Source organism: Onychomys torridus, chromosome 3, assembly GCF_903995425.1.
Source record: "Onychomys torridus chromosome 3, mOncTor1.1, whole genome shotgun sequence".
NCBI lineage: Eukaryota > Metazoa > Chordata > Mammalia > Rodentia > Cricetidae > Onychomys > Onychomys torridus.
Window position 1 is genome coordinate 27643493 of NC_050445.1, and position 8098 is coordinate 27651590.

Genomic DNA, 8098 nt, shown 5'->3' on the forward strand with positions numbered 1-8098 from the left:
ATGACAGGCTCCTAGAAGCCCTGCCAGAGACCAGGCCTCAGTTTTGGTTTACTGGAGCTGGCTGGAGCTGAACAAGCAGTTGGGAAAACTACAACTCAGGGACAACCAATTGACAGCCACCCCACAGCCTTCTGGTAGCTAAAGATAGCTTTCTCTACCCTGCTGTTGGAAAGTCCCTGACCACTGGAGCCACTCACCAATCCTATAAACTTTCTGTTTAAATGCACCAATTAGCCCCAATACTAATCTCTCCTTCCTGGAATTCCCCTAACCCTGCTTAAAAGGAGGCTGTGAACTTCTCCCGGGGTCACATTTGCCACTTGGTCAGATGGTTAGACCCCAACATGCTGGATATTTTTTAATAAATGCTCTTGCTGATTACATACATGACTAGTGGTCTTTTATGAGAATTCTCTTGGACCCTAACCCACTCCATAAACATTTTATCTTCTTTTTGCATCCAGGAGATCTGCAACTAATGTAAATAAAACTCCCAGGATAATTGTAGACAAATTGCTAAATGTACTTATTAAATAAAAACCCGGAGCCAGATATTGGGGTGGAAACCTGAGAGATCAGAGGAATGGGAAAAGCTACAACTTAACTTCACCTCACTGACTCTGCAGCTTCCAAAGAGACCTACTTTCTGTATACCCACATCTATATGTCTTTCTGTTCTGCTATCTCATTTGCTCTCTGTCCAGCTACATCACTTCCTCTTCCTGCTCAGCTCTGTCGCTTCCTGCCTGTCTGTACAGACCTAACAACCTCTGTGGTTAGTGCTGGGATTAAAGGTGTGTGTCACCATACTTGGCTCTGTTCCCAGTGTGGCCTTGCACTCACAGAGATCCGAATGGATCTCTGCCTTCCGAATGATAGGATTAAAAGTATGTGCTACCATTGCCTGACTTCTGTGTCTAGTATAGTGTATAGTGGCTGGCTTTTTCCTCTGATTCTCAGATAAATTATACTGGGGGACACAGTATTTTGGGGGACACAATACATCACCACAGATAACTATGAGAATCACCATATAAACAACCAGTCATAAAGAGTCGTTCTAGAGCCAGGCATTGGTGGCGCACACTTTTAATCCCAGTACTTGGGAAGCAGAGGCAGGCAGATTTCAATGAGTTCTAGGCCAGCCTGGTCTATAGAGTGAGCTCCAGGGCAGCCAAGGCTACAGAGAAACCCTGTCCTAAAAAAACAAAGACTCACCTGGGGATTCAGCTCAACCTGGTAGATTCAGTCCAGGTAGGTCCAGTCCCCTCCTCCCAGGCTGAGCAAAGTGTCCCTGTGTAAGCCCCAGGTTCCAAACAGACAGCTCATGCAATAAGGACAGGTCTGGGTCCCACTGCCTGGGTGCCTCCCAAACAGTTCAAGCTATTCAGTTGTCTCACTTATCCAGAGGGCCTGATCCAGTTGGGGGCTCCACAGCTCCTGGAGGAGATGGGAATGGGGGGTGTGCTGGGGGGAAGGCAGGGGTGGGGGCAGGAGGGGGGAGGACAGGGGAACCAATGGCTGATATGTAAAATTAAATTAAATTATAAAAAAAAACTTGCCAAAAAACCCCAAACCAGAAATAAACAAATAAAAGTCATTCTAGTGAAAGAGACTGAATATTTGAGTTGGGTAAAGGTAAACACACAATTTCATAATGGCAAACAAACAAAAATTTGGAAACACACCATCCAAATGACACCTTTTTCAGTGTCTAACAAGATAGGAAAGTCTTGGCTTCCACAAGCTGTCACTGTGAAACACAAACACATGGCAAACATAAACACATGGAAATTAGAACAACACAGGAAACAAAGGTTAATTGAAACAAATATGTTTATTAATGTTTATATTATTTTTAACCACATAGAAATCAGAAAATTGCCTTTATGGAGAAGTAGCCTGAAAAATCTGTGTAAGAGAGTCTTTTCTTTTATTGTTTTTTAAAAAATTTATTATATTTGTGTTTTAATTTTACATATCAGCCATGGGTTCCCCTGTCTTCCCCCTTCCCGCCCCCACCCCACCTTCCTCCCAGGCCCTCCCCTCCATTCCCCTCCAGGGCCAAGACTCCCTTGAGGATTCAATTCAACCTGGTGGATTCAGTACAGGCAGGTCTAGTACCCTCCTTCCAGGCTGAGCAAACTGTCCCTGTGTAAGCCCAAGGTTCCAAACAGCCAGCTCATGCACTAAGGACAGGTCCAGGTCTCACTGCCTGGGGGCCTCCAAACAGTTCAAGTTATTCAATTGTCTCACTTATCCAGAGGGCCTGATCCAGTTGGGGGCTCCACAGCTTTTGATTCATAGTTCATGTGTTTCCATTAGTTTGGCTATTTGATCCTGTGTCCAATCTTGGTCTCAACATTTCACACCCTTACAGTCCCTCCTCTTTCTCGACAATTGGACTCCTGGAGCTCCACCTGGGGCCTGGCCGAGGATCTCTGCATCCACTTCCATCAGTTATTGGATGAGAGTTCCAGCACGACTGTTAGGGTGTTTGGCCATCTGATCACCAGACTAGGTCAGATCAGACCATTGCCAGTAGTCTACAGTGGATGTATCATTGTGGATTTCTGGGGACCTCTCTAGCACTTTGCTTCTTCCTGTTCTCATGTGGTCTTCATTTATCATGGTCTGTTATTCTGTGTCCTCCCTTTCTGTTCTTGATCCAGCTGGGATCTCCTGCTCCCTAAGCTCTCTTTCCCTCGAACCTTCCCCTTCATTACTCCCACTGTCATCCACATTGTTCATGTAGATCTCATCCATTTCTCTGTCATTGGGCTATCCTTGTGTCTTTCCTAGGGTCCCGTTTTCTAGGTAGCCTCCCTGGAGTTGTGTAGCAGTCTAGTCGTCTTTGTTTTACATCTAGTATCCTACTATGAGTGAGTACATACCATGTTTGCCCTTCTGAATCTGTGTTACCTCACTCAGGATGATTTTTTTCTAGATCCATCCATTTGCCTGCAACCCTCATGATGTCATTGTTTTTCTCTGCTGAGTAGTACTCCATTGTGTATATGTACCATATTTTCTTTATCCATTCTTCAGTTGAAGGGCATCTAGATTGTTTCCAGCTTCTGGCTATTACAAACAATGCTGATATGAACATAGCTGAGCAAATGCCCTTGTGGTATGATTGAGCATTCCTTGGGTATATGCCCAAGAGTGCTATAGCTGGGCCTTGGGGGAGATGGATTCCCAATTTTCTAAGGAAGTGCCATATTGATTTCCAAAGTGGCTGTAGAAGCTTGCATTCCCACCAGCAGTGGAGGAGAGTTCCCCTTGCTCCACATCCTCTCCAGCATATGCTGTCTTCTGTGTTTTTGATCTTAGCTATTCTGACAGGTGTAAGGTGGTATCTCAGAGTCATTTTGATTTGCATTTCCTGGATAATTAGAGATGTTGAGCAATTCCTTAAATGTCTTTCAGCCATTTGAGCTTCCTCTGTTGAAAATTCTCTGTTAAGTTCTATAGCCCATTTCTTAATTGGACTGTTGGGAATTTTGATGTCTAACTTCTTGAGTTCTTTATATATTCTGGATATCAGCCCTCTGTCAGATGTGGGGTTGGTGAAGACCTTTTCCCATTCTGTAGGCTGTTGCTTTGTCTTGTTGACCATGTCCTTTGCTCTACAAAAGCTTCTCAGTTTCAACAGGTCCCATTGATTAATTATTTCTCTCAGTGTCTGTGCTACTGGTGTTATATTTAGAAAGTGATCTCTGGTGCCCATGCATTCAAATACTACTTCATACTTTCTCTTCTATCAGTTTCAGAGTAATTGGATTTATGTTGAGGTCTTTGATCCATTTGGACTTAAGTTTTGTGCATGGTGACAGATATGCATCTATTTGTAGCCTTCTACACATTGACATCCAGTTATGCCAGCACCAATTGTTGAAGATGCTTTCTTTTTTCCATTGTACATTTTTGGCTTTTTTGTCAAAAATTATATGTTCATAGGTGTGCGGATTAATGTCAGGGTCTTCAATTCGATTCCATTGGTCCACATGTTGGTTTTTATGCCAGTACCAAGCTGTTTTTATTACTGTAGCTCTATAGTAGAGCTTGAGGTTGGGGATTGTGATGCCTCCAGAGGTTGTTTTATTGTACAGGATTCTTTTGGCTATCCTGGGTTTTTTGTTTTTGCATATGAAGTTGAGTATTATTCTTTCCAGGTCTGTGAAGAATTGTGTTGGTAATTTGATGGGGATTGCATTGAATCTGTAGATTGCTTTTGGTAAGATCACCATTTTTACTATGTAACAGAGTCTTACAGAAAACCTTTCTATATGATCAACACATATTTGAAGATATAAACCAGAAAAATTAGAGAATATTAATTAAGTTTTATGCTTGAAATGCAACAAAAACTAAAATTTAAAAGAAGAGTCATGAAGGACATAACACCAACAGCTAGCTCTATGACTCATATTGTTATGCTCTGTTGAAAGTAAACTGAGATAGCGTTTATCTTGTATTGACTTTCCCTGGGGGATATAAACAAACATTCATGTGCCCAGGTAGGGCACAGATGACAGATAACAAAACAGACCCACCCAAGTCAAGCTTAATGGACCAATGAATTTTGGAGGGTTTCTTACAGGAGTGTGGCATTTAGAAAGACTAGAGACATGAGAGTACATTATATCTCAAGGCCAACTTAAAAAAAAAATGATTTCAGGGACTAGAGATATGGCTCTGTGTGGTAAGTGCTTCCTACATAAGCATGAACACCTAAGTTCAGATCCTCAATGCCCACACAAAAACCAGGCATGGTTACATACCAGTAACCCCAGTGCTGCAGAGGATCCTGGAGGCTGGCTGGCTAGTTAGCCTAGCTAAAGCAGCAGGCACCAGATTCAGTAAAGAGATCCTGCATCAAAAACTGAAAGGGAGATCAGAAGAGGAAGATACTCAAAGTTGACCTCTGACCTACACATACAGGCACACAGGCATGCATGCGTGCACGCGCGCGCGCACACACACACACACACACACACACACACACACACACACGGGCACACACGGGCACACACAAAGATGTACCCTTATGTATACATGACACATGCACGTATATGTGTATACAGGAGTGTACACAAGCAGACAGGATAATATACACTAAATGATTTCATAGGTAACTCATTGAGAAACTACCTAAAATATTTGGGGACTGAATTCTAGTCTCTAGTTTTTAACTGAGTTGCAGAGCCAGCTAGGTACCAGCTCTATCCTGCAAAGCTTGTCATGGAGGGGGGCATAATCTTGGAGGGCAACAACAGGCATCTGGACTGATAGAAACAGAAGAGTTGATGGAAAGATGCTGGGGAACCATGCATAGCAAAGTCTGCAACAGATATAAATCACAGTTCATCATTGTACAGTTGGAGAGGAATATTGCACTACCAAAGCAGTTTAACCTGGCTTCATTTTAAGCTTATTCAAGGAGACAATGCTCACATTTACGCTTTTACTAGTTACCAATGAGCTGGTTGAATCTTCAATCTGTAAATGAAGCTTTAGTGATTTCACTGTCTATGATCTTAAAAAAAAACTCCCCTCTTCTTCCTCCTACAGTTCTTATTTTAGTTCTGTTCCTTTACTCAGCAAACAATTTAAGATCCTAATATGAGTCAATAATTTTAATATAAAAGTTCTTGGTCTCACAAAGCACAAGTAACTACATACTCTCAAAGTGTTTCCTAGACTAGGCAAGTACAATTGTAGAATGGACCAGTGTGTGATGGACTTTATTTGGGTATAGCTTGTTTTGCTTCTAAATCTTATGGAGTTTGTGAAGATATCTAATTACCTTAAAGGTTTGATGACATGTAACGTTTTGACCTAGAAAATGAATTAAAATACAATAATACAATAATAATAGTATTATCCCCACCACAACAATGATTTATTATATAATAACATTATATAATTCTATAATCAATTCAATTGGAAATTAGTCATGTTGGATAAAACCTTGTGTCAAGAATACAACTTATCACTGGGTGGTGCTGGCACATGCCTTTAATGCCAGCACTTGGGAGGCAGAGTCAGGAGGATCTCTGTGAGTTTGAAGCCAGCCTGGTCTACAGAGTGAGATCCAGGACAGGCACCAAAACTATACAGAGAAACACTGTCTCAAAAATCCAAAAAAAAAGGAAAAAAAAAAAAAGAATACCACTTATTTATTTTTTCCCCCGACACCTGTAGAAGGAGGAAGTGTTTTTATTGTCAGTCACAGAAAAAAAGACAATGTGGTTATTTCTGTATTTAGGTTACAATTAGGGACTAATATTACTGTGGTTCAAACATCACACCAACTGGGAATGACTTTCTTTGCATAGTGCCCTGCTGAGAGCACCCTTTACCTCAGTGTTCCTCAGGCTATAGATCAGGGGGTTCAGCATGGGGTTGAAAAGACTTTAAAACAGGAAAAGGATTTTCTGCTGCTCCTCAGGGTGTTGGGACTTGGGGGCCATGTACATGACAATGGCGCTGCCAAAGAAGAGCCCAACCACATAGAGGTGGGAGGAGCAGGTAGAGGAGGCCTTTCTGCGGCCTCCCCTGACTGCATCCTCAGAACAGACACCAGGATGAATGTGTAGGAGACCAGCACCAAGCATAAAGGTCCCACTAAGATGAACAAAGACACTGCAAATAAAACAACTTGGTTGAGTGTTGTGTCAGCACAGGCCAGCTTGAGGACAGACAGGATTTCACAGAAGAAGTGATTGACTTCATCAGGTCCACAGAAGGACAGCCTCAGGATGAGGCTCATATGAATCATACTAAGGAGGGAGCCACATGTCCAGGATGTGATAACCAGAGCAGCCCAGTCTCTTCAGCTCATGATGGAAGAAGTGGGTGGCAGATGGCTACATACTGATCATTGGACATCACCATGAGGAGGAGACATTCTGTGTGTGTAAAAGCCACAAAGGAAATAGGCTTGGATGGATCTAGAAGGTTCACTAGCATGTGGGGCATAGTGTTGCAGGCGTAGGTAACGTCAACGATGGCCAGATGACAGAGGAAGCAGTGCATGGGGCTGTGGAGTCTGGAGTCTCCACAGATTATTCCAAGGATGACCCATTCTCCAGCAAAGTAAAGGCATAGAAGAGCGAGAAAGATGCAAAAAGAATTTGGTGAATCTTTGGGCCAAGGCAGAATCCCAGCAGACAAACTCTGTGACCATTGTCTGGTTTTCCTCCATTTCACTATGAAGGAGAGATGCGGAGAACCGGGACGCAACTGTTTCAAACAGAGGTGTCAAGTTTTTGACATTGTCACATGACTCTGCCATCCACAGATGTGTTGGAAACAGCTATTGTTTACTTGTCTTAGGCATGGAATGCTGTTAACAACCTCCCCTAGGAACTTATTAATTAAAAGTAAATAAATAAATGCCTATAAAAACTAAATTATCTATAAGCAAAATAGTCTGACATTCAATTTCTAGAAGAAAAATGTGTCACCAACGATTATTTACTTAGAACCACTGAGCCTGCGGCAGTCAAGAACTAGCAAATCCACACACATAAAATAACCATGAAGCACTGATCATTTCAGGCTTTATGCTGACAAATCGGTCAGGGAATTGTTGAATCCCAAAAAGAGCTCTCAAAATGAGAACAGTACTAGAAAGGAAAAGAATTCCTGTTGCTTTGGTAGAAGTTATGATTGCTTCTCTAAATATTTATATCATAACTAGAGATTGCTTTCATAGCTCTACCCAAAGGAAATAATGAAACAGCAATTTTTTATTATTAATATTGTTTTTGATGGGCAAGAGTAATTATGGGTATTTACTTACCAAGTTCAATTTAATGTTCAGATACTTGAATACAAGTCTTGTGAGGTAGTGAGAAGGAAGGGTTTTGTAGAAACAATGTCTAATGGTAATCATTTATGATAGTGTATATCTTTATCTAGATATGTAAATAAAATGTATGTAACTATATCTATACAGAATGAGTATTATTGTCTTGAAAAATAGAAACAAACTAACATTTGTTAATGTCAAAACTGGTTCACCAAGCAATTGTCAGAATCATTAGTTTGCCACAGCAATCTTTTTACTGGAGTCCATAGATAATAGGGC

The 8098-nt window shown here is 41.6% G+C and overlaps 1 pseudogene; it reads right to left on the reverse strand.

The window, feature by feature from the left end:
* Window positions 1–6308: 6308 nt before the first annotated feature.
* On the reverse strand, window positions 6309–7210 carry LOC118580576 (annotated as a pseudogene).
* Window positions 7211–8098: the final 888 nt, after the last annotated feature.